Source organism: Acomys minous (assembly GCF_964271855.1).
Source record: "Acomys minous genome assembly, chromosome: 2".
NCBI classification, from domain to species: domain Eukaryota; kingdom Metazoa; phylum Chordata; class Mammalia; order Rodentia; family Muridae; genus Acomys; species Acomys minous.
Genome location: NC_140484.1, coordinates 52,585,683 through 52,613,391, shown reverse-complemented (window position 1 = coordinate 52,613,391; position 27,709 = coordinate 52,585,683). Strand labels below are relative to the sequence as shown.

The 27,709-nt window shown below is 44.9% G+C and overlaps 1 protein-coding gene across 4 annotated transcripts in view; it reads left to right on the top strand.

The window, feature by feature from the left end:
• PC (pyruvate carboxylase) overlaps positions 1-27,709 on the top strand; it is a 106,653-nt gene that overhangs the window by 55,745 nt on the left and 23,199 nt on the right. The window contains exon 1 of one of the 4 annotated variants that reach the window (XM_084773092.1): positions 22,900-23,045. The exons of the other annotated variants lie outside the window; for them this stretch is intronic. The gene's annotated coding sequence lies outside the window, so the exon portion shown is untranslated. Of the gene's footprint in view, positions 1-22,899; positions 23,046-27,709 lie in introns of those variants that run through there. 4 annotated transcript variants of the gene reach the window in all.

The following is a 27,709-nucleotide window of genomic DNA, read 5'->3' as shown; positions in this document are numbered from 1 at the left end:
AATCCCCCACTCCATTTTCTAACTTTTCCTCCTCTGGCTGGCAGGAAGTCCAGCTCTATTCTCTCCCCTGCTCAGTGGTTGGCCGTAAGCTGTTTAATTGACATATCAGGGGGACAATTGAGAAGAGTTTATAAAACATTGAGACAGGAGATTCTCAGAACAAGACTTGCAACCAGATATGGGAGGGTACAGACAGAAATCAGCATTTAAATTATAAAATAACCTTATGCCTACAGATCTCAGTGAATTTGAGGCCCACCTGGTCTTTATAGCAAGTTCCTGGACAGCCTGAACTACATATCCATACTCTGTTTCAACAAAACAAATCAAACAAGGAAACAAAACTACAGTATAATCCAGCATTCTTACTACTGTATATTGAGCCAAAGGAATGCAATCAGATAGAAGAGACAGCTGCACTCTGTGTTTACTGTGGCATTGTTCATAATACCAAGACATTGGAACAACCTAGGTGTCTATCAATGGAGGAATGTGTTAAAAATAGTGGCACATACACACAGTAGAATATTATTCGCTATAAAAAGTATTGAGATCCTGTTGGTTGTGAGAACATTATAGTATATGAAATAAAATAGACACAAAAATAATAGTATGAAATATGAAAAATTGACTTCCTGAAAATTGAGACTTCCAGAGTCTGAGGAAAGCAGTGGAGAAAAAGTTGGAGAGTTGTCATCAGTGGATACTGAGCTACACCGAAGAAGGAAAAAGCAGTCTGGTATATGGTTCCATAATGGTGTGGCTATCTCAGAGATCTAGAATGGACTTCCAATGTTTTTACCTCAAGGAGATGAGAAATGTTTGAGGAGGTAGATAAGCTGGATTTATATGTTATACAGTGGTAGTGCTGTAGCTCAGTGGTACAGTACCTGCCTAAGGGTTTCAGTCCCGGGCTTGCAGCTGAGGAGCCTTTTCAACCAAAAGGGACCTGACCTCCAGGTTCTCCTAGCATCTCTCAATCCCTGTTACAGGGCATGACGACTTCTCTGGTTCCGTTCTTTGGGACCAATGAACCCACTGAGAATATCTTTCAATAAACCTGCATTTATATACTTTAACTTGTCTTGAATTGGCTCATTTTACCAGTACTTAGCAGCAACAACAACAACAACAACAAAAAGCATTGTGTATGCATGTATTGCACATTCTTATGTTTTTAATATATTCAGAGTTTTAATATAAATTTTAAAGTTTTGAGGTAAACATAGAAAAAATCTTAAAATTTACCAAAAATCTGCAATATTTAAAATATAAAGGACTAGGTGTGCTTGCTGGCATATGCCTTTACTCCCAGCATTTGGGAGCCAGGGACAGGCAGATCTCTGTGAGTTTGAGTCCAGCCTCATCTAGATAGTGAGTTCTAGGACAGCCAGAGCTACATAGTGAGCCCTTTAGTAAAGTGCTTATTGTGTAAGAATGATGGCCAGAGTTGAGGTATAGAACCCACGTAAAGAAAGTCGGGCCTGGCTGGAGAGATGGTTCAGTGGTTAAGGGTACTGGCTGTTTTCCAGAGGATCCCAGTTCAATTCCCAGCACCAATAGGGCAGCTCACAACTGTTTGTAACTTAGGTTCCAGAGGATCTGACACCCTCACACAGACAAGGCATGCAGGCAAAACACCAAAGCACATAAAATTTAAAAAGCACACAGACACACACACACACACACACACAGACACACACACAGACACACACACACACACACACACACACACACACACACACACACACACACACACACACACACACACACACACACATACCCTGTTAGCTATAGCCACTGCCCTGGCTCACTGGACTCTTTTTCTTGATCTTACAGCATGGGACGACCCTGGCTCCAGGAGAACATTTGCATTCCAATTCAATTTTATTTTGGTTCAATTAAGTATGTTTGGAACCCATTCTATGAGCAGGCACCAGGCCAGGTTCCTTGGGTGGGAAAACAGGGGCTCTGAAATTGAGTGGAAGTAATAATTCTGGAGTTCGCTACTTCCTGTGGGTCTCTCTGAGCCTCATTTTTCTTATCAGTGAAGTGTAGGTTGATTATACCTCCATGGGATTATAGGGGAAATTAAGTGAGTTAAAGGTGCCTGGCACAGAGTAGGCAGGAAATGAAAGTTCTTTTGCTGTGCTCCTGGAGCTAGTTGTGTATGCCACATTTACATGACAAAGATGAGGCAGCTGTGTGTGGGTGGGCAGCAGACCCTTTATCCTTCAATTAGGTCCAGGACGCCTGCGCCCTTAAAGTACAAAACTTTTACCTATGTACTATGTTTTAATAAGTCAGGCATGGTAAAAATCAACAATAATTGTTATAATAAAAGTTATATGAGTGTGGGCTCCCTCAAAGTGTTTTGGTTTTGTTCTTTTGGTGATGGTGGTTGTTTTGAGACAGGAGCTCCAGCCCTCCTGCCTCTGCCTCCTGAGTGCTGGAAATGTGGTGCGCGCACACACACATACACACACACATACTTTCTTTTCTTTTTTTTAATTTTAATTTTAATTTTATATGGCTTGGTGTTTTGCTGCATGTATGTCTGTGTGAGGTGTCAGATCTTGGAGCTACAGACACTTGTGAGCTGCCATATGGGTGCTGGGAATTGAACCCTGGTACTTTGGCAGAGTAGTCAGTGCTCTTAACTGCTAAGCCATCTCTCCAGCTACCCCCCCCCCAACTTTTTTTTTCCAGAAGCTCTCACTGCCCTTGCCCTCCTAGTGCTGCTCTGAGATAACACAGGGCTAGTGATAGCTCGAAGCAAGGTACTCAGTACCACGGCTCTACTATTTTTGGTTTGAGGTGCAACAGCAAAACTTATTTGTTTCACAAACAGAATCTTTTTTCTTCTTTCTTTTTATTTTTTATTTGTATTGGTTTATTGAGACATGGTATCCCTGGCTGTCCTTGAACTTGCTCTGTAGGCCAGGCTGGTCTTCAACCCATAGAGATCCACCTGTCTGTCTCTCTATTGATAGGATTAAAGGTGTGCACCGCCGCTGCTGCTGCCGCCGCCACCACCACCACCACACCCGGCAATACATAGAGTCTTATTTGCCTATGATTTTAGTAATCTCAGCCTATGGTTTTTTTCTTTCCTTACTAAGTCAAGAACAATCACTTAAACCGTATCATGACCTCTTTCTGCTCTTGACTTGGAACCATTGGTGAGTAAATAAGGGTTGCCTGAACAAAAGTGCTGTTGCTGGAACAGTCTTGGATAACTGAGACTCCAGGTAACTAGCAGGGGGTAACCTATGCAGCATGGATTTGCTGGACAAAGGGATGATTCAAGTCTACCAGAGCAAAGCAGGACCAAGAGAAATCTCATATTACTCAGAATATACTGATTAAAAACTCAGGAATTGTGGGGCAATGGTGATACATGCCTTTAATCCCAGCACTTGTGAGGCAGAAGTAGGCTGTGAGTTCAAGGCCAGCCTAGAGAGTCCAGGACAGCCAGGGCTACACAGAGAAACAATTTCAAAAAACCAAAACAAAAGATGTAAGAATTGGGAGCTGAAGAGATGGCTTAGCAGTTAAGTGTATATATTGCTTTTTTTTGCAGAGAATCTGAGATCTGTTCCTAATATCCACCTCTGGCAGCTCACAACCACCTGTATGTAATCCAGCCTCCTTGATCATGGTTAGAGGCCAAAGCATCTTCAGGGACTTTCACTCATGTGCACATGCCTACAAATACCTCCTCTGTTACTGCTCCTTTCCTGGAGTAGAGCCCACTCATGGCAGCTTCTGGGGAAGTGACTAGCTGTCTTAGTTAGGGTTGTATTGCTGTGAAGAGACACCATGACCAGGGTACTTTTTATAAAGGAAAACATTTCACTGGGACTGGTTTACAGTTTCAGAGGTTTAGACCATTCTTGTCATGGTGAGAAGCATGGTATCGTGCAGGCAGACATGGTACCCTAGAGAAGCTGAGAGCTCTACATATTGATCTGCAAGCAGCAGAGGGAGACTGTGTGCCATAATGGGCATAGCTTGAGCATGGGAGACCTCAAAGCCCACCTCCACAGTGACATACTTCCTCCAACAAGGCCACACTTTCTAATAGCGCCTTTCCCTATGTCCAAGCATTCAAACAGGAGTCTATGGGGGCCATACCTATTCAAACCACTACACTAGCTTGAGTCTTTTGTTTTGTTTTGTAGCCCAGGCCATCCTGGAACTTGCTCTGTAGACCAGGCTGGTCTCAAACTCACAGAAGCTCATCACCTTCTGCCTCATGATTAAAGATGTACCCACCACCCAGCCACTGTGTGTGTGTGTGTGTGTGTGTTTTGTTTGTTTGTTTGTTTTTTTATCATCTATCTTATATGGTTTTCTTACGTCTCTACCTCCTTTCACCCCAGTCTCTTCTAACACCCTAAAAACAGGTAGGAGAGAAAGAGCATTAGTAGGGAAAGAGGGCGTAAGTCTTTTAGACTACTTCCTGCAGGTTAGGGTCATTGGGTTCCTTGGGGCAAGTCCAATCTTCATAGTCAGGATATCTCCAACTTCTTATCAAACTCCAACATCAACCAGGAGCATCAGCAACTATCTGCTCCCAGGCCCTCTCTGGGCTATGACGTTTATTCCCTCTCTAGAGTCCAGATTTAAACTATCTGTAGCTGGTAAAGATCACACCCCTCTCAGAGTCCGCACGAGGCAAATAGTGTAAAGTAGCCTGTATCACACACTTGGGATTCAAACAAAAACATGCTTACATAACATAACTGAGTTTTTAAAGAAACCAAAACTCCCACTATGGGGAGGCAGTTTCAAGAAAGAGTCTCACTGTGTAACTCTGACTGTCTTGTCCTAGAACTCACTATGTAGACCTAGCTGGCCTCTTAACTCACAGAGATCCATCTGCCTCTGCCTCCCAAGTGCTGGGATTTTGCCCAGCACCACTACACCCATGCCTCCAGTTTCTTAATCTTTCCTTCAGAGCCTCTGTATGCTGGGATAGATAGGCTTTTATGACCACATCTGGCTTACTTTTTATCTTTGTTGTTTTACTTTCATACATGATCTACTTAGGTGGATAGGAACAGTTCGTGTTGGAATTAAGTTTTCTTTGACAACTTTGAAGACATGCTTTGTACTTTTGTAGCATCTCAAATTGCTGAGAAATCCTTTCTGATTTATGACTGTTCTGTCCCCATCAGCACATCTTGGTATTGGTGTGTTTATGAGGCTCCAAGTCAGCCCCTTGCTGTTGATCCTGGGAGTTTTGTGAATTATTATTAATGTTTCCTCTTTATTTTCACTACTCTCTCTTTCTGAAACTCATGTTATTTAGCCTTTTGAGCTCTTAACTGACCCTCTCATTTTACTCCCTTTTTCTGGCTTATATGCTGTCTTTATCTTTTTGTTTTGGTTTCTACATTTCCTTTCATCTTAGCATCCCAATCTTCCTATTGATGTTTTTTGGTTTTTTTTTCCCCCCCAGAATCCTTTTAATTCCCTAGCATCTTTTCCCCTGAGTAGTTCTTCAAGAACACATGTATAATATCCCATTGTTTCAAGGATATGGTCTTATTTCCCTGAGGATTTTAAAGATGTGGTTTTTCTTCTTCCTGCATAGTCTATTGCCTTTAAATTGCTTTTTTCTGCAACTTTCTTTCCATCGCTGTCTTTGAACAAACCAGTCCAATGATATTAGCTTGCCTGTGTATTTTAGGAGTGCAGATTCAAAAGCTGCCAGAGTTCAGGGTACATGGGACTCTGTTTTGTCTTATAATAGGTGACCAGGGTGGACTGTTTATGCGGTCTTACATCTAGATATCTTTCCCCTTTCTCTGTCTTGTACCCCATCTTAGCGCAGAGACTTCTGCTCCACCTCTCCAGAGAGTGAGTTCTGTTCTTCTTGGGGTGCTTAGGAGGGTGTGGCTGTCTAACTGCTGTCCAGCTTTCACTCTACCCTTTGTTTCAAGAACATCTGGTCTTCTCTGGCCAACATGGAGTCCGAGGTGGAGGTGGGGATATAATCAGCCTTTGGGGCTGTGAGGTCCATTAATCTGACCTGTGTTCTGGCTTTCCTGGTTGTATTACTGTTGTTACCTCTTCTGTTATCTTTGTCCTTGGTAGTCGGTAATTTTGACAAGATCTGTTAGTTACAGTCCCTAAAAACTCACAATCAGGGAGTGGAGGTGGGGAGGAGGATCTCAAATTTGAGACCATCTTGGACTATAGAGTAAGACATTGTCTAAAAAATAAAAAATAAAGTCCTGAAATTATTGTGGGACTTCTGGAGGGACAAACAGTGGAGTACATAACTCAGACCCTACAGCAATCATACAATAGGGAAGGAAGGGTGTTCCAAATGGGGAGCGATGGTAGTTAAAGCATAGAACAAAGAGACAGGTGGGCTGGGTGTGCAGGATCCAGGGAGTAGACGGGTGGTGGAGACAGGCTGGAAGGCAGGTTGCTGTCATCACAAGCTCAGCCTAGAACTGCTAGAAGGACACTTTGCCCATTAGTGGCTCTGTGGTGACAGTTACAAGGATTTTATAATAGTTCAGGTCATTAGAAGAGAATAATACAGAGTGGATTATCAGAAATGGAAGGCAGGAAAATGCAATAGGTGGGACTAATAGGATTTCTTGAGTAGATGATGGGTGAGGAGAGAGAGGGAAGAGCTGATGATGATGCTAAAGTCTCTTGGGGAGACAATGTAGAAAAGACCAGAAGGTTTTGTGTACACATGGAGACATTATGAGGGAGATGAAGGAAAGACCAAATTCAACTATAGAAAAGATAGGTAAATAGACAATCTGACACATATATAAAAGACAACTATAATTTTAAGCCTCCACACTTCGTTTTACAAAAATCCTATATTGGTTGGAAGGGAGCAACAAGGGTGGGATGAGGAAATCAGTCCCTTAGAAGATAGAAGGACAATTTTTGAGTTGTTAAAAGTGCTTATTAAAACATTTCTATTTTGTGATATTTTCAGGCTAATTAGTACTGCCAGTGGCTTCTTGGTACTGTACACATCCTCTCATCAACAGAGGGCCTTTTCCCATCTTCCTTAGCTCTTCCTCCTGTTTTGACTGAAATAAAGCCTTTGTATTCTATGCCCTTAAATAGAGGAAGGAATTTCTTGGTTTGACTTCTGTAGCTAAAAGGAAGGTAGAGAAGCTGTGTTCATTGGCCCATGTGGAGGTGTCCTGTCAGTTGTAGTTGGGGGAGGTAAGGAAGGGCTCTGATGAGGGTTTGCTAATTCCTTGGGAATAAGCACACCAACTGTGGCCACTTTCCAGCTACCGACATGATGTCCTTGAAATGGAGCCAGAAAGCAGTATGCACAGTCAGGTGGGCCAGTGAGAAGAGCAAGACCAGGCCGATGGCTCTCTGTTGGCAGCTTGTAGTGGCAGCAGGGCCTTGTCTTTGAGATGGTCTGACTTGTTCTGGGCACCATCTCAGCAAACAAAGTTTCTCCCTGCTACAACCTCAGCCTCTCTGATAAGCCTTGGGGTGAAGTGGGCATTTAATCAGCTTTTTTCCTCTCCCTTCCTGCCTCATGCTACCTTGGCAGCACTCACAGATTCAGCACTACTCCAAGTACAAGCAGCCACCACTTGGGTGAGTGCTGACTGTGTGGCAGGCACGCTACATGGTTCAACTCATCTGATCTCTCTTTATCAACCCTCAGGTGCAATTACTATTAACTTACACATTATAGATGAAAAAAAATTGAGGCTCAGAGGTGAAGCAGCTTCCTCAGAGTCTGTGGAGCTGATTGGAATCCAGACAGCTTGACTCCTAAGGGTTTACACCCTGGGTATACCCTGTCTTGTTGTATCCACAGGTGGGAATTCTCTCTACTAGTTTTTTTCTTTCAATTTCCCTGTAGAATCTCAACTCAATGGTTTGTTAGAGTTGACAGATAAACTATAGGATAAACTGGTAAACTTAAATTGTAATTAAATAACAAATCATTCTGCAATATAAATTTATCCTAAGTATTACATAGGATATGCTTTTATTTAAATGTTTTTGGTGTTTATCTGAAATTCAGGCTTTTTGTTTTGGCAGTATTGGGAATGACTGAGCCAGGGTCTTGCTGGTAGATAAGTAATCTACCACTAAGCTATTATCAGTCCATCAAAGCCAGACTTCAGTGAAACATTTTATTTTATTGATTCTGGTGTCAGGCCAGCAGACTTTTGTTTGTTTGGCTGTTTTGAGATAGGGTATTACAAGGCTTAGGTTGAACTTAAACTTGATAAGTAGCTGAGATTGGCCTTGAATTTCTGATCCTCCTGCCTAACCCCTTCCAAGTTCTAGGATTTTAAGCATCTATCACTTGCCTGTAAGATTGCTGAGTGGGAGCCGTAGTCATCCTGCCAGGTTTTGGTGCTCAGTTAGTACTGGGCTTCAAACCTCTGATTCTTAGAGTGTTTTAAAATATAACAGTCTCAGTGTCTAAACCGCAACTCTTACTTTTTGTCTTTAAAGAAAGATTATTAGAGCCAGGCATGTGTGTGGATGGTGGCTGTTCCCTGTAATCTTGGGAGGCAGAGGCAGGAGGAACACTGCAAGTTTCAAGTTAGTCTGGTCTATATAGCAGGCTAGGGCTTAAAGTGAGACCCTGTGTCAGAGTAACAGCAACAGCAACAACAATGACAATAACCACAACATTCTACAGAAACACGGCAGAATATAGCCAGAAAAGTATTGGGTGTTCCTCACCAAGTTGAGAAGGTGACCACAGCAGAAATCTTGTCTGTTATCAGTCTTTGCTTTTCCACAAGAGTTACTTGACCTCACTCCACTCCTTTGGAAAGTGAGTTCCTTAAATTCCCTCAATGGCAAGTGCTGAATCATCTCTAATCTCAGTTTTCTGCTGGTCTCATGGGCCAGATGTTGTCTTCAGGTTTAATCCCTGTGCAGCTTGACCCCATTGTCCCTGCTCTTGGGGCAGCTGTTACAGACAGGCAGCTTGCATGTCAGTAGGAGGCCACGCCGGTTGCTCATGGGTCTGCCCTGGGCTGCTACTCTACTCTTTTGGCTGTGCCTCCTGGACAGTAACATCTGCGCCTTAGCCTGGGTGCCAGAGTTTTAAAAACTGTGTCAGTCGTTGGGTAATGCCCATGGCCAGATAATGGGATGTTTTATAAATGGACTGTCCCAGAAAGCTCAAGCACTTGTTCTTTTGAGGAGGTGTTCTTACTTGGTTCGAGGCTAGCCTTTTTTTTTTTTTTAACCCAAACCAGGAGCTTGCCCCATCTCTTATTTTCTTTCTCACTTTCCCCTAGCACCCACTAGACATCCTCCATGCAGGAAGGCGTCCGCCACATAGGTAATAGAGTATGTTTGTGTCTGGAATAATATAAACATTTAATACAGTTAGCAAAGAACAGGACAACCAGGTCAGTGGGAAAATGGGCAAGTGAAATGAACATGCAGTTCACCAAAGGAGAAACTGAAAATATGCCCATGACCTTGGGATAACCTCCAACTTCTCTAACAGAGAACTGGCAAAAGGAGTTTGGAGTTTAGCTCAGCGATTGTATGCTTGCATGGCAAACATAAAGCCCTGGGCTTAGTTCCCAGCAGCCACGTGGTGGCTCACAACCATCTATAATAAGATCTGGTGCCCCCTTCTGGCGTATGCAAGCAGAATGCTGTATATATAATAAGTAAATACTTCTTAAAAATAAATAAAATAAATGTAAACAAAATATGATTTTTATATCTACAGAGCTGACAGAGGTTTAAAAAGTCTGATATTTAAAGTAATGACTGGGGGTGATGTATATAGGAGTCTGGCTGTCCTTCATTGGTTGCACATGTTGTTAGGACAGTGCTTTAGAGAGCGAGAACTCACTATGCTGACATTGAAGATATACCAGTTTTCTGATGCAGCAGTTCCAATGACATATCTATTTCAATGAGAAATTCTTACATGCTTTTGATAGAAATCAAGGCTTTTCTTTTTTCTCTTTAAATTGTATTTTATTTTATGTATAGGTGTCTGTATACTACATGACTGCTTATTGCCTGCTGAGACCAGAACAGGCAGTATGATCTCCTGGGACTGGACTTAAGGAGTGCTGTGAGCTGCCATCTGGGCTCTGGGATTTGAGCCTGGATCCTCTGGAAGAACAGCCACTATTTTTTTTTTCTTAAAGAGACATTTATTTTTTAAATCATTTTGTTTTTATTTTATGTACATTGGTGTTTTGCTTACATGTATGTCTGTGTGAGGGTGTCAGATACCCTGGAACTGGAGTTGTGAGCTGCCTTGTAGGTGCTGGGAATTGAACCCAGGTTCTCTGGAAGAGCAGACAGTGCTCTTAATCACTGAGCCATCTCTCCAGCCCCAGCTTTTCATTTTTAATTTTTGGTTGGCTTGTTTTGAGACAGGGCCTCATATAGTCCTTTAATCTTGTTATTTAGCTGAAATGGCCTTGAACTCTTGATCTTATGTCTCTCCTTCTCTTTGTGTTGGGATTACACTACCACAGATGGCCCCCCCTTTTTTTTAACATTTCAAATTGATCTTATTATAGCTTTTTAATCATCCACAAAAATGGAGTAATTAGTGTATTAAACTCAGTTTGCCTGTTACCTTAGCATTAACAATTACTGTTTTGTCAGTCTGTGTGTTGTGGTTCTTTGTAGCTTTAAAAAGAAGAAGCAAGGATCTGTTGTCACTGTCTCTATCTGTGTGAGATACTCTAACGCTATTAATACCTTAGACAACATGGTTTGTAAGCAGTAGATATTTGTTCTCACTTTCTTTTTTTAATCAATTAATTTATTATTATGTATACAGTGCTCAGTATTCACGTAAACCTACAGGTCAGAAGATCACATTATAGATGGTTATGAGCCACCAAGTGGTTGCTGGGAATTGAACTCAGGACCTCTGGAAGAGCAGACAGTGATCTTAACCTCTGAGCCATCTCTTCAGTCCCTTGTTCTCACTTTCTAGAGGCTGGGAAGTCTAAGATCAAGGTATCTAATAAGGCCTCTGCTTGGCTCTATTATCACTGTTATTGTTATATGTAGGAGTTATGTTCCCTTTTTACTTCCCAAAGGTGACACTTGCTAACACCATCATGTTGAAGTATAGAGTCATCACTTGTGAGTGTGGGAGGACAGACAAATATTCAGTCAATGAGTAGTGAGTGGTTCCTTGTTTGGTCATGACTCAACTGTTATAGAGAGGCATTTACAGCAACTGAAATTAACAAGAAAAAAGAAAAGGAGAGCTGGAGGAATCATTTAGCGATTTAATCCCAGGATAAAACAGACAAATGTAATAACAACAACAACAGTGACAGAACACAGTTTGTGTGTGTGGCATATGTGTGTGTACACACATGTGTGCTTGCCTGTATGGGAGGTTTTGGAGGTTGACGCCAGGATGTCCTCTAATGCTCTCTACCTTGTTTGTTGAGATAGATCTTTTATTGAACCTGGAATTCACCATTTCAGCTAGACTGGCTGGTCTGTAAGCCCCTCAGGTGCTGACTTTTTATGAGAGTGCAGGTCCTCATGCTCCACAGCAAGCACTTTACTCCCTGAGCAGCCCCTAATGCCATTCCTCAGGAGCCATCCATCTTGTTTTTGAGACAGAATCTCTTACTGGCAGCTGAGGCTTGCTGATCAGGCTAGGCTAGTTAGTGAGGGCACCCCAGCGTCCACCTGTCCCCACCCTCCCAGCACTGGGATACAAGTTCATCACCTTGTCCAGCTTTTAGAGGTCGAGCTCAGGTCCTCATGCATGCGTGGCAAGGGCTCTTATGAGCTGAGTGTTCTTGACATCCAGTTCTGTAGGTTTTCCACTCCCCTCAGTCCATGGTATGGACCCGCTTCTCTCCGTACAACCTTCTAGCATGGTTATGGTCATGCTTTTTCATATTTTAAGTTACTCAGATCAATTAGGCACATCTGAAAGTGTGTGCTATAGTAATGTTTCCTTGTCTTCTGGCATCTCAGTTTGTTGGTGTTTGCTTTGTCCCCTTTCCATCAGCTAATCTGACTTTTTGTTACCTAACAGCCACTCCACTGGGACACCCTGAGCCTTGCACAGTCTATTACCTAATAAATCTGCAGGTGGCTCTGCAGGCTTGATGGGCTATGGCTTGGGGCTCACCAGGTGGTTCCTTTTGTTCCTTCTGGTTGGCATGCCTGAGATGTGTATTTTCTAGACATTTATTGATTGATTCAGATAAGATAAATAGATGGAAAATTAAGGATATCTGGGAAGTTAAAAAGCTTCTCATTCCAGAGGCTGTTTGAAGCCTTTCACCAACTGAGAGTCAAAAATTACAGCATAATTTGCTGTGGAGGTTGCCTACATAAATATGGTAATTTTTTTTAATATAGAGAGATAGTTCAAACGAGAATATTAAAATAGTAATGAACTTAAGGCCTAAGTGCATATGACCAACAATGGCCTTTCTCCTTTTCTAGCTGTAAACCTGAGAGTTTTTTTTGTGTGTGTGTGTGAGAATTTTACAAACAAGACTAGAAACTTTTGCAAAGATAAAAGTTAAAATTAAATGAGATAGAGATATGGCTCAGTGGTTAAGAACACTTGCTGTTATTATAGAGGACCTGGGTTCAATTCCTAGCACCCACAGTGCACAAACTGTCTAAACTACAGTTCCAGGGGATCTGACACCCTTTCAGTCCTCCATAAGCACTGCATACACATGATGTATTTAACACACAGGCAAAACACTCATACACATAAAAAATAAAATAAATAAATCAGTCTAGAAACTCCATTTACAGTAAAAGACATAAGACATGTCATACTTTGTGAAACCCTCACGGTCCATGGCTTTACCTTGTCAGATTGTGACCACACTTTGACATCATTTACTAAAAAGAGAGAAGAAAATTCCTTAGAAACCTTTTGAATAATGGAGTTCCAGGGATTGGAATGATATCTCAGTGGTTAAGAGCACATGTTGCTTATGCAAAGGACCCAGGTATTTGATTCCCAGCACCCACATGGTGGTTCATAACCATCTGTAACTCCAGTTCTAAGGAATTTTCTTCTGCCCTTCATGGGACTAAGCACACACAGGGTGCACATACATATATCTAAGCAAAAGATTTACACGCATAAATTAAAACAAATAAATATGAAAATAAAAACAATGGGATGTTAAGAAGCAAGATGGCACTGGGTGGTGGTGGCGCACGCCTTTAATCCCAGTTCTTGGGAGGCAGAGGCAGGCGGATCTCTGTGAATTCGAGGCCAGCTTGGTCTACAAAGTGAGTCCAGGACAGCCAAGGCTACACAGAGAAACCCTGTCTCGAAAAACAAAAACAAAAACAACAATAACGAAGAAGCACTAAGGCAGTAGGCATGGCTGTCACTAAGACACTTGGATGCAGTTATTTGAGACACTCACACCCATTGCAGTGTGTACTGCCCTTCCTCTGTGTTAACATACTTTCCTGTTTTTTCTGCTTTCTACCCACTCCTCCTGAAATTCCTCTCTGCAGCGAAGTCAAGAATTCTGGCTTCACCTGAGCAGAATTCTTAGAGAGCAGCCATTCAGGCTGCTATTGCTGGCAGCATGGAGCTCTGGCTTATATCCACTGCCTCTGCTGTGATTGTCTGACTGGATAGAACTTTGCAGGTAGGAAAGGGCTCCTTTAGGACATTGGAGACATTGTTCCAGGAGCTTGCAGCATCCCTGTTGAAAACTGTTCTGGCAACCTCTTTTTTCTCAGTTCAGAGGTATTTTAAGATGCATGACATCTTTAGAGATACAATGTCACCTTAAAAGAAGCCTCATTATGGGGGGCTTGAGAGAGACCTGAGCAGTTAAGCGCACTGGATGCTCTTTGAGAGGACCCTGGTTCAATTCCCAGAACCCACATGGTGGCTCACAACTGTCTTTACTTCAGGATCTGACAACTCACACAGGCATACATATAGGCAAAACACTAATACACATTAAAAAAAAATACATTTAAAAAAGAAGCCTCATTATGTGTGATTAAGGACCTTGACAGGGGACAGGCCTTACATACTATTTCAGAGGTCCTTAGGAAAGGAAGAGAGAGAGTTATACCAAGAAAGTGATGTGGAGGCAGAGGCAGCAGACATTGAAGTGATGTGGCCACAAGCCAAGGAGTCCCAGCTGCCACCAGAAGCTGGAGAAGCAAGGAATAGGTCCTTCCCACAGCCCTGCCCATGAGCAGATTTTTTTTGGCCCATGAGCAGATTTCAACTAAAACTGATGCTGAATTTCTGGACTCCCAAACTGAAAAAGGATTCATTCCTATGTCCTTAGACATTGAGTTTGTGATCATTGTCACCATCACCTTATGAAACAACTGCAGGAAACTCACCAGGTTTCTCCTAATCCTTTTCCAGTTGGGGCTTTCATCAGCATGAGTCACAGAACCCTTGCACACGGAAGGAAGTGGGTGTCCTTCAGCCTCTCAGACTGCCATAGGTTGTTCCCTACCCTCTAGTTTTCTTTCTTCCTGAGATTCCCAAGTAGCCAGATATATATTCCCAAAATATAATGGTCCCTGCATCAGTCTTGTATTTTCTCCTGTTTTCCATAGCCTTTCTGGGTGATGCTGTCCTGAGCCATCTTGTGATCCCACTTGTTACATTAAAAACCTTTCTGCAGCTCTATTTTTAATTTCCTAGAGCTCTCTCTTGTTGCTTTTTAAAATAACTGCCGCCTCTTAATGGATGCAATCACTTTTCTTATTTCTCTGAGGAGATTAATTATAGTTTTTCTATGTGTCTGCTCTTTATATTATTTTTCTCTTCAAAATCTCCATTAAAACAATCCCAAGTTTGTTTTAGTGATTTCCTCAGGTATCCAGTGGCATTTGGCTGATCATTCATATGGAAAACTGCAACCCCAAGTGCAGAGGGAAGTGTGGGCAAGTAAAGGCTGGAGAAGGTACAGGTGTGGGCAGTGCTTCTCTTGGGAGAGGGGATTGTGGATGGGCTTTTCCACACATCTGCAACAGTGACACTGGGTTGGCTTCTGTCACTTTAACAAGTTAGAAAGGCAGTGAGCTTAAGAGATCTACTTCAGCTCATCATTTCTGAAGTGGTTCATGGCCTGATTGCAATGGGAACATGTGGCAGAGCAAAACTAGCCATCTCATAGCCAGGAGGGGAAACTAGAAGATCTGGGTCTCAGGATGCCTTTGGGGAACATCCCCAGAAACCTTCCACTGGACCTCACCTCCTGAAGACTCTAGCATAGTGGTTCTCAACCTGTGGGCCAAGACCCCTCTGGGGGTTGAATCTTTTCACAAGGGTCACATATTAGATAGCTGCACAGCCGATATCTCCATTACAATTAATAAATCAAAATTATATCTATGAAGTAGCAACAAAAATAATTTTATGGTTGGGGGTGGCCACAACATGAGGAACTATATTAAAGGGTTGCAGCATTGGGAAGGTTGAGAAACACTGCTGTAGCACTTTCACATAGTGCTAATCTGGAGATCAAACCTTAACACATAGGCCTTGGGGGGTGGCATAGACAGTCCAAGGGAGGACTTATCTGGCTTACTGCCTAAAAGTGAGCCTGCTTAGTGCTCTGTGGAGCTGTGGGGCTGCTGTCTTTATCTCAGTCCTGGCTGGGGTTGTGGCCCCTTTCAGGGACCTTGCCTCCTTTCTATCTTCATAGTTGCTTACAGCAGAACAGTGGGTTCCTATTGACCAAGCTGTGCACTCTGGCCTGACATCCTGGCAGCATTTCTTGGGCATGTGGCTGCCAGAATGTCTCCATAGCTCCAGACCCGGAAGTGGCAGGTGACTCCTCACAGAAGTTATTGTGAGGAGTCAGAAAGTGAATGCAGAGGGCACGCAGAGCCACACAGGCACTTCTGTCAGGTGTCTGCTTTTACTGTCACTCTACTGGGGACTGGAGCATCCCAGGCTGAGCAGGGAAGAGACTTTCATGTGTTCTGAAGTTCACAGACTTCAGCTTGTCATTCTACCTAAGACACGCCAGACTTTCTAGGGCCTGCAAATTCTCTTGCTGGGTGGGACTTTCCTTGTATTTGTTCTCCATCCCCTGCATTGTGACCACAAGTTTGCATGCTGCCCATCTTGTAGAGTGCAGCCTCTGTTGTCTGTCGTCACCAGCTATTGTCACGCTTTCTCACTCTGTTTTTGTGGTTTATATTCTTTAGGAAGGAAGTCCCCCACCTGGTATATCACTTGCACTATAATCCTTTAGGAGTTTGAGACTAGCCTTGGCTATTAGTGTGTTTCAGGCTATCCTGGATTACAAAGCAAAACCCTGTTTCCATAGGTAGGTAGGTAGGAAGTAGGTAGGTAGGTAGGTAGATAACGAAAAAAGAAGCCAAACCTGATTGGGAATAGAAATAAACCCTCATGTTTGAGTTTTTACATTCCACTAGATCTTGTTTTATTGTAAAAGAAAAGCCTTCTGAGCCCCGGACTCTCTAACTTTCCTGCATTTCTCTTCTTTCCTAAAGATTCTAAAAGTTCTTGTTGAACTGTTAGGAAGCTTGATACAGAGACTTGACTTCCTTAGCTTTCCACTCATCCCTGTCTTCCCGCTCCTGACATCCCCTGCCCCAAGACAGGCCACCAGGGAGCTCTGTGGTGTAGAATCTGGTGTCTGGTTTCTCTTGCTTCTCAGAACTCTGCCTCGATGCTGCTCATTTCTTCCTTGGACTCCTCAGTTTTCCCAGCAGCCCCTTGCTGGGCATTGGCTGTCTTCTTTATGCTGTGTCTTCTCTCTGTGCTGTCCTGTTCCATGTTGTCTTACAGAGGGCAGCTCCCCCATCTAGCTCTTGCTGAATTCTCTAACCAGGAGTTCTTTCTACCTGGAAACTGCAGTTAACAGCGGCCCTCTGGGTTCTACAGTGAGCTCCTGGTTCTCCCTCACCTGCCTCTGTGATCTTTGATTTGTTGTCCCCATCATTCATCTTAAAACAGGAAGCCAGAGTCGGCCTTCCCTCCTGACTCTTTGCCTCCCATCTAACTGGCGATGTCATCTTGCACCTCCTGTCCAGTCACTGCCTCTATCCTCCCTGCTCCTACCCTGCCTGGGGTCCTTAACTCCTCACCAGCTGCCTCACAGGCTTCAGAACATTTCCCTGACTTACTACCCTAATCCATTCTTTCCTTCTCAAACCCAGATACCTCAGACCATGCAGGATGGTCTGTGCCAATAGCAGTACATCTGCCCCTCTCTGCTAAGCTCCTCCAAAGCATCCCCTGAGGTTGGGGCACAGCCCACTCTCTCTGCCAGCATGCAAACTCTTGGCTTAGATAAACCCCAGGTGTCTGTCCATGGTCTTTTTAACACCTTTGTTCCCTGCTGTGACTAGGACATTGGCTAGGAGATTTACTTCCGTTGTCCCCCACATCTGAGCCTCTTTCTCACCTTCCATCTGCCTAACCTCCTTCCTCTGATGTTCTCCTCTCCCTCCATTTTTCTCCTCCTCCTCCTCCTCTCTCTCCATGGCTAGTCTATGGTTAGTCTATGATGTCTTTGCCCCCAGAGGCCTTCCTGCTGGCTCGGCCCAGCTTTCCCAGCAGCCTCACATGCCACAACGTCACTGTTCACTTCTCTTTCTGCTGCCTCCCACTCAGCTTCTCCAGCTGAGCCAGTCCTAAATAGCTACATGCTCTGAAGCCTTGGCTGCAGCTGCAGCCTGCAGCAGGATGAGAAGAGGAGAGAAGGGTACATTTGTACTATGTGTTCCTAGCCTGGGTATTAGGGTCTGCAGAGATCTGGCTGTTAGGATTCTTCCCCAGTCTGCCTAGCAACCTGTGATGTCATTGCCTACCTGCCACTAGGTGTGGAGTACATAAAGGGACAAACCCACTTACCTCTCTCTCTTCCTCTCTTGCTGTCTCTATCTCCCTATCTCTCTGTCTCTCTCTGGGGTACCCTCTCACTTCCCTGCTCTCCTATGCTCATTTAATAAACCTCTCCATATCATATCTGTTGCATGGCAAATATTCCATATCTCTTATCTCATATTTCATTGGTATTTAAAACTGGCTACCTTGAGGACTGTGATTGGTTGGTTCTCCAGGGTCATCACAACAAAGGGCCAACTCTGAAGCTTAAAACAACTGAGATTACGGCTCTTAGATTTGAGGCCTAGAAGTCCAAAATCATGGCATCAACAGGGCCATATCCCTATAAAGACCTTGGGTCCTTTCTTATGTTTTCACCTGATGCTTGGCTTCCTAAACTTGTAGGCACATGGCCATCTGTATGTCTGTAACTGCCCATATTTCCCTATGTTATAAGATCACCAGGCATATATTAGGTTAGGAATGCCATCCAGTAACTATTAGAGCTCCTTGGTAAAGACTGTAGTTATCTAGTCATACTCTGAAGCATATCTTTTTAAAGTGACACAATTTAGTTTATGTGTTCTGAACTTACCAGGCCCCAAAGTCTCTTTCAAAGCTTCTGAGAGACCTGCTGTTATCCATCCAAGGCCTTTCACCTTCCATCTTAGACCACAAAAGAGGAGTGTATGAATGGTGAGCAGGCCAACATGACTGACTCTCTGGAAACTTCCGGGGCCATCTGCCAACAATTGTTGTCTGTCTTGCCATGCTGCAGACATGGTCCAGTCATGTTTAAGACTGAGACTTTAGTGCTTCCCAGTGCCCGTCATACTCAGCCCTGAAACTTGCCTTTCTTAGCTCCCAGACAGCTTGTTTCTGAGTCCATTTGGACCACTTTAACAAATGCCACAGACCAGGGAACTTATAAACAACACACGTTATTTCTCGTAGGCTGGAGGCTGGGAAGTCCAAGGTCAGGGTTTCAACATGTAAATTTGGGGCAGAAGCAAACATCCAGGCTGCCAGGTGTTCTCTACTGTACTGCCCTTTTGCCCTTCCTTGTGTCCTGGCAGTAGTACACTGGGTGCTAAGCTTTGTGGAGAGAAGTCTATGCGCTATTAGCTTGGGTGTACTGTTACCAGAAGGAGCTGAGCCTTAATAATCTTTGCTAAATGCTTCATAATATTTCTGGATGGATTTTAACTGCTTCACACTATTCTGCAAGCCCACTGTGTGGCCTGGAGTATCCTTTCATTCATTCACCATCCATCCCTCATTGCCTGCCTCAGACATATATTTAATTTGGTACCAGGCACTATGTTGAGTGTTACGGAGACAGTAGAGGGACGGATAGGTGAGTGATATTGTGCCTGAGGTGTTCACAGTGCCCAGGAAAAGAAGGCAGATGGGCCAGCAGGCTGTAACATTGAATGTACTTTGGTGAGGGTGTAGACATGTCATTTCAGAGGGAGCTAGATGGGTGAGAATGAGGTAGCTGAAAGGAGATGCCTACCCAAATAGAGCCATCAGAGCTGTTGGAGACTATGGATGTCTAGGAAGGGGTTTCTGTTCCGATTCCTAAAGGATGTGGGGAAATCAGGGCAAGTGCCCTTTCCTACTGGGGGATGGGGGGTAGGCAGCAGGTTAGCAGTGATGGCTTCTTGCACCAGAGGGCAGTGTTGGGCTTGAGTTGGTTACTTTCCTAGGGCCTAGGACAAAGTCTTCATGTCAGCAGTACTCTATAATCTGTTCCTTGTCCTCTTCCTACTGTTCTCCAGGCCCTTGAGATGCCTCCTTGCCATCTATCTCTTGAGTCTTTTTGCACAGACAGAAGCTCTACGTAGCCTCAGATACTCAGGCTTCCTCCTCCTGTAGCATTTGAATGGAGGCTTGCTGAGAGCTGTGGGACCACATAGCCACTGGTGATTATAAGTGGGCCAGTGCCACCCAGGGCCACTTAGAGCCCTTGGAGCTCAAGTTGCCACAGATGATCCAGTGTTTTACTGAAGCTCAGAGACCCAGCAATGCCAGCAGGCTGGGTGTCCCTGTTGTGATGTTCTCCTGTCTTCTCTGTTACCTTGTGATACCACCACACCCAACTAACCAACAAAGCCTGTTTTCCCTCCTCCCAGCCCCTGGCGCACACCAACTATCCTGGGTTGCAGTTGCAGGCTGGATAGACCAGAAAGTCTTGGCAGACCCTTCCTCCCTGGCTGCTATCTGGTGGATGCGCTGCTCTCTCTAGGTTGCTCCATGGTGTCTTAAACATGTCTGTGGGGCCCCCAGGAACTAGCAGATGAAAGGAGGACAGGGCTGGCTTTTTAGGCCAGATAGTGAGAATGAAGGGAGTGTGAGAGGGCCGAGGGCTAGGAGGAAGGAAACGGGCTTTGTTGGTTCGTTTGGTGGATACGAGGGCCTATTTCTCAGTTGTCCTTTCTTCTTACTGCACAACTGGCTGCTTTCCAGCACACTTGAGTTAGCACAGTAGTCACGACTGCTGGCTGTTCGGAAGCCAGATGCCCCCTTTCCCTTCCATGTGACCTCTCTACTACCTACTCTGTGGAAGCAGATACAGTTAGGATCAAAGCCATGTGGGCTCTGGAAGGAACATTGTAGGGCCTGCCACTTGGCCGCAGCACTTACAAGGGCTGTCCTGCCTGTACCCCAGCCAGGCTGCTCTATCTGGGAGCACATCTCTTTGGCAGTGCAGTGGCCATATTACCTGAACCCAAATGGCCTGACATGGGGAATTCTGTGCTGCTTCTGGTTGCAGGAGGCAGCCTGTAAGATATCCTTCATGTCTGAAGGAGTGGAGTTTCTAGGGATGTTGGATAATTTATTGGGCAAATTGAAACTTCCCTGGCGTATCTGGGACACATGAGCGCTGGTACTGTTGCTGTCTCTGCTGTTCAGCACAGAGTGCTGATAGTGGCCCTGTGCTTTGGGTCAGAAGGTTTTTGTTTTGTTTTTAAGTGATAGGTTTTCTAGTTGGGGTATTACTGGTGTTTTAAGTGCCTGCTACCCTGTGTTTCTGATGAAAGTCACAGCTTAGTTCCATAGTTGGTGCTTAATTCCTATTGGGTCAGAGCTCCTGCTCTGGAGGGAAGCATAAATGTTAGAATCAAGTTGTCTGGGGCTAGTTAACCCTAAAGCACCTGATTAATGGTCTGCAGAGGATATTAAAGATCCCTGTGGGATCACCTACTGGAACTGGGAACTTGGCATTTGTTTTGCACTGTAGAGTCCACGTGGGCAGTGCAACAGACCTAATGTCTGTGCTTTGAGACCTTTGCCCTGCTTCAACTAGCATTTTGTTGTAAGCACCATCCCAGCTCCATGGGTTTTCTCTCTGGAAGGGAGAATGCTGAGTTCATAGATCCAGTGTTGGAGAAAACTGAAGCGGGAAAAGGTGAAAAGTCTCCCATGAGCTGCCTTGAGAAGTGGCGAGGGAGAAACAGGTGTGCCAGACGCGCATTGCTTCCTGTGGCTCATTCTTGCTTGAGAGGAGTTATTTACACATCCCCAGTGACAGTCCCAGCAGTCTGACTTCCCTGTTTCTAATGCACAAGAAAGGGATCTGTCAGCCAGCATTTGCAGAAAATAGCAAACAGGCCTCTTCAGGCTGCTGGCTTTCTGAGGAGGAATGTGGGGTGAAGGATCTCTGGGGAGTAGTGGGTTGCTTGTCCTTTTGCCGTCTCCCCCATCTCTGTAGGCAGGAAAGGAGTTCTGTTTGCGTGTCGCTTAAGCAAGCAAGGCGATGAGATGTCCCCTGAGGCATGTACCCTGGCCCACTTGTTGTGCCTGCAGGATCGAAGAATGTGCCTCTCATATCGGAGGAAAGGCATCCTTTCTGGAAGCTTCAGGTTTAGTGCAGACTCCAGGTGACTGGTGTCTCCAGGTATGAGGGCTTTTCCTCAGAGAATTTAAGTCAGAGGATTGGCAGCCATGAGGACTTCATGATAACCATCTAACCAGATACTCCTCCAACAGGCCCTGTGTGGGCTGAGTGGAAGCCTGCCTCACACTCCCACTATTCTCTCTATCCATGCCACCATTTAGGATGAGGGTGACAAGAGACACCTGAAACAGTGCCAGCCTGAAGGGCTGTGTCTGGAAACACCTTCTGAAAGACACTGTTGTAAGGAAGGAGGATGCCAGGGCTCGGTCTTGGACAGGTTGGGTCCCTTGTAGTGCCTGAAGCAGGAATTCTGGGAGTCCTGGAGGGCATCTCACCCCTCAGTGCCCCCCCACCAAGGTCTCGCCTCCCTCGGTACTCTGCTTCTCTCCCACCTGACCTCCAAGCTTTATGACACTCGCTGAGCTGTGCAGAGGCTCCTGTCCTTTCAGCTTTGCGGGTGTGCTGAGGCTCAGGTGCAACTTGGTCAGCGTAGTCAGCGGTTCCTGGGACTAATTCAGACCCTCAAATGAAAAACTGAAGTTAGCTGTCACATGGGTCTGTGAGGGCCTCTGATGGGACACCGTCCCGTGGATCCACAGCTGTCCTGCAGCAGGGTTTCTCTGGCTGATCAGATTTGAAAGGTCCTGGTTGTAGGCCTGTGTGAGCAGTGGGATTCAGTGAGGGAAAGGCTAGATTAGCAATAACGATGCTTTAGGAACAAAGTGGTGTGTTCTCTTGTCTGTGCTGGCAAGGCCTTGTCTTGTGTCTGGCAGTGTGTTGAATTAGGAGAGAGGCTTCTTGTGACTTTAGTAGTGAACCAGCCTCCAGGGCAACATGACTCTTGCCCTCCGTCATGCCTGGCACAGCCCCTCTTGAGTGGCCTGTCTAGGTACCATTCCACCATCTGGTTGACACTTTTGTGCCTTGAACTTCAAGTGGCAGTCTGTCATAAATCCACCTCAGAAGTCTGCAGCTGCTTTCTAGCAGGTATTGTCTTGTAACCCTGCCTGCTCCTGAGGGCCCAGGAAACAGGCTCTAGGCACTGCCCATCTACTTTCTGCATGACCCACTGCCCCGCCTCTCTGGCTTGGCCCTCCCAGGCAGCCAGTGGCCCATGATGGCCTCAGGAGGCGGCGCCCCTTCCCCTGATTTCAGCCTTGGCTACAGCCCAGGCCTCCAGCAGCCTGGTGCTGGAGAACTTTGTATTCTGGGGCCAGTGACCTCGGGTGGAGCAGTTGTTGCCTGTGGGTCCTCTACCACGTCCTCTGTGTGCAGCATACCTAGGTGCTTGGCTGGTTCAGGGTGATTGTTCCAGAACAGGTATGGCTCTACAAATCTAACTCACCTGCTGGGGTAGTTTTTTACCTGTGGTGAAAGCATGCTGTGTGTGCTCGAAGACACTTTGTGCTGTGCTATGTGTGCGTGCTTGTGTGTGTCTGTGTGTCTGTGTTTTGGTGTGGCTCATATTAATATCCTACTCAGAAAATCACAGAGGTTATAGGCTCTGCACAGAGAAAGGGCCTGATGGAAGGAAGTGACACCTGAAGTTACAGATGAGGAAACTGGGCTTCATAGCTGCCAAACTATGGTGCTAGGAAAGGGAGAGCTAAGCCCAGCCCAGGCAGGCCGAGTGCAGGCTAACACTGGGCCTCATGGCTCCCACTTCCTAGTGGTGGGAGCTGCTCCCATTGCTGACTCCATCTGAAAGGGCCTCACCATTTTCTTCCTGTAAACATCTGCCGGGTTGCTGCCAGTCCTGCCTTCTCTCCAGTGGCTGGTCACTAAGGTTTCAAGTTCAGGCCTGCTTTTGCTGCCCTCTGCAAGGATACAAGGGCTCAGAGGGGTATCTTCCTCCCCACAATGTTCTTGGCCCCAGGTTCTTTGTGAATTGGGCTTGCCAAGGAGTCCTGGGCCATCAAAATCATTTATGGGGAATCACATCATGTGTGTGTGTGTGTGTGTGTGTGTGTATGTGTGTAAGGGCTAGACATACAATTCAGTTCTCTGTCATTGGGGGTAGGAGAGAGTCAGCCTTCCAGGAACTCACCACCTGCTCCCCCAAGGTGACCAGCCTTTTGACAGAGATCTAAGGAAGTCTCTTTTTTATCTGGAAAAGAGAATGGGGAGCCTGGGTCGTTAGCGAAGAAGGGGCAGGGCAGCAAAATGGCCTTTTTACTCATAGGATGAGAGTCAAGAGCTTAAATGGTGGCAAGATCAAACCTACCAGGTGAGAGACAGGCAGGAGCTCCCAAGAAGCAGCCTGAAGCCTCCCTGGCAGTTCGAGAACCTGCTTGCCACAGATGGGAAGACCCAGCTGGGTAGTAGGTGGGAAAACAAGTATGAAAGGTCATGCTCAGTTTTTGGGGACCTACCAGCCTAATCTTGCTACCAGGAGGAAGCCGGGGAACTATCCTTGATCTTCCTCAGCAAAAGTCTTCCTTTCTTCTGTACCCCTCCTTCCCTTTTTTGAGGTAGTGTTGATAGTGATGATCAAGAAATGGTCTTCTATGTAGCTCAGCCTTGAGTTTGAGATTGCCCTCTTGCCTTAGCCTCTCAAGAACTGAGATTACAAGTGTAGCTTGTATTTAAAGTTATTTAAAATTTTTCTTTTACATTTATTTTTGGTGAGAATAGCCTTGAGTACCACATTGTGAAAGTTCTTTCCTCCCACCATGTGGGTTCCTGGGATTACACTCAGGTTGTCAAATTTGGCTGCAAGTACTTTTACCAGCTGACTTAATAATGTGCCCCAGCCTGGTCTCAAGCTAACAGCAGTCTGACTTGTTGGCATTCTGCAATGTATCTTGGAGCAGGCAGTCAAGATGGGTGAGTGATAAGCCAGACTTGTCCAAAATGAAAAAGTTTGACAAATTAAAATTGAAGAAAACTAATACTGAAGGAGAAAAGAAAAATGCTCTGCAGCCAAAGAAAACTAAATAGCAGGAGAGTATGTTGAGGGCGGTGAAATGGGGCTCTCCTTCCTAGAGCAAACTTAAGCACTGCATGACAGTCTTGGTTTTAGGCTTGGTTTTATAAACCTGTGTGTCTGTAGAAATTTAATAAGACAATTGCTAGCTGGGTGTGGTGGCGTACATCCGTAATCCCAGCACTCTGGGAGGCAGAGGCAGGTGTATCTCTGTGAGTTCAAGGCCAGCCTGGTCTAAGACAGCCAGGGCTACCGAGAGAAACCCTGTCTCAAAACAAAAATAAAAACCAACCAACCAAGAAACAACAAGAAGAGGAAGAGAAGAAGGAAGAGGAAGAAGAAAAATGGTGTTTTACATTGTAGCCCAGACTAGCCTTGAGCTCTTTTTTTTTTTTTTTTAAGATTTATTTATTTTATGTGCAACTGTGTTTTGCCTGCATGTATGTCTGTGTGATGGTGTTGGATCTCCTGAAACTGGAGTTAGAGTTGTGAGCTTCCATGTGGGTGCTGAGCATTTAACCTGGGTCCTCTGAAAGAACAGCTTTTAACCTCTGAGCCATCTCCCCAGCCCCTGCCCTTGAACTCTTGATCTCCTTTTTTGGCTCTGAAGTGGTGAAGTCATTCAGTGTATTAGTAGGCCTGGCTTGAAGGTTTTGAATAGATTTGAACAAGGTAACTGGGCAGGACCTCAGGGTGTGGCCTGTGTGTCTTCTCATTTAGAAATGTTGTTGCTTTGTTTTGTTTTTCAAGACAGGGTTTCTCTGCGTAGCCTTGCCTGTCCTGGACTCGTTTTGTAGACCAGGCTGGCCTCGAACTCACAGAGATCCACCTGCCTCTGCCTTCTGAGTGCTAGGATTAAAGGTGAGTGCCACCGCGCCCAGCTAGAAATGTTTTTTATGAAGCTGCTGTGACTTCACAGGCAAGGGTAGCACCTTGCTGTATTTTCAGTATCTAGTTGTTTGGAGGGAAAAACCTCATGTGTTGGGCATTTTATTGCTGCCAGCTTCTCCTAACCATTGGCCAGCAGCAAGATCAGAATTGATCAGCACCTTACTGTATAATTTAGAGACTTTATTTAAACTTTGTCTGTGGTCCCTTTGCGTCCTTGCACCCATATTGGCAACAGAAGTCCAAGGCCCAATCAGTGTCTATGTGCACTTAGCTGCCTTTTCGGCTTCCTTTCATCTGAACTGATTCTCCAGTCTATGACTCATTTAAATTTCTACATATTTGGAGTGTGTTGTTTTTGTTGTTATAGACAAAGTTTCCCACATAGTTCTGGCTATCCTGGAACTTGCTCTGTAAACCAAGCTGGCTTCAAACTCACAGTGCCCCTGCCTCCTGAGTGCTGGGATCAAGGGCTTGTCCACAATGCCTGGCATCTTTCATATATTTGAAACATTCATTTTAAAACATTAATTTCACATATTTGATTAAATAAAAAAGTGTGCCATCCTATTGGATAAAAAATGGGAATTAAGCTTCAGTTAAACCTGGGTTGTGTATCTTAGGCAAGGCCCTGTAGGAGTGTGGCTTCCATCTTGGTGGATAATTTCAGGCAGCACCAACAATGTCAGCGTGGTGCTGATGCTAGACCTTCATCTCTTAGTGAGGTGCTGGCCCAGTTTATACACACAGTGTTAGTATTCAGACCCATAAATTCCCCTTCACTCAGTTGAGTTACTCATGGCAAATTATGGTCCAAAATTAATAAATGGAAAATTCTAGAAACAAGGAGGTCTTAAGTTTTAGGTGGTGTGCTGTTCTGGGTGTGTAATGGAATCTTGCTGCCTCCCGCTTCCTACCACCCAAATCAAGACTTCTTTTGTTCAGAGTCTCCACGCTGTATTTGTTGTCTGCTTGCTAGTCGGTTAGTAGTGTCTCAGTCATCACTGACTGCCGTGGAACTGCTTGTGTCTGGGTAAGCAGCATTTTACTTCAGTTACCCCAAAGCGAAGAGTAATGGGGCTGGCAGCTGAGATTTGCCAGGGGGAGAGCTATCTGTTCTCTGTAAGTGAAAAGGTGAAAGTTCTTGAGTTACTAAAGAGAAGAAAATATGCTGAGCTGCTAAGATCTGCAGGCGACACGTAGCTATGTCATAGCATTTGTTATGGTTCTATGTGATTATTAATTCCTGTTAATTTCTTACTGTATGCAATTTCTAAGTTAAATTTTATTATGGGACATACATTTTAAAAAAATCATTGTTGTGCCAGGCAGTGGTGGCACACGCCTTTAATTCCAGAACTTGGGAGACAGAGGCAGGCTGATCTCTGAGTTCAAAACCAGTTTGGTCTACAGAACAAATTCTAGGATAGCCAGGGATACAGAGAGGAACCCTGTCTCGACAAAACCAAAACCAAAACCAAAACCAAACAAAAATCATGGTTGCAGCCAAATGTGCCAGTGCATTCCTGTAATCCCGGTTTGGGAAGTGGGGGTTGAGGATCAGGAATTCAAGGTCATCTTTGACCATACATGGAGGTTGAGGCCAGCCTGGGCTACGTGAAAAAAGCCATAGCTGCTATAAGGCTTAGCACTATCATGATAAGACACAGAAACTATGATAAGGTCAAGATAGATAAAAGCTATTTTAGAAAAATTGGAGCCTGGAGTCCAGCAAGGTGACCCCCACTTTTGTATAAGTGAGTCAGATGCCCCTGCCAACCCTGGCTGTTGCATGACACTTGAGACTGACACAAGCTTCAGGGCTGTCTCACTCTGCCTCTCAGACATCATGGCTGACCCCACTTTCCTAGCTCACATACTGTGGCTCAGGACACCGTGTTCCTGGCCTTCTGCCTTGTTCTTGGGTAGCTATTTCTTTGTTGGGTCCTCCTCCCAGTCAAGCCCAGAAGTTCAGGCCTGAGCCTTTTCCATTCTACAGCATTCTCACTCTGGATTACATTATCCATCATAATGCTGCCAGGTTTTCCTCCCTTGCTCTTCCTTTGTTCACAAGCTTCCTTTGCTCCTAACACTGCCTTTCTCCCTACAGTCTTGCTGTGTTGGCCCATCCACTGAACAGGTTTCTTTTATTCCTCAACTCAATGGACTT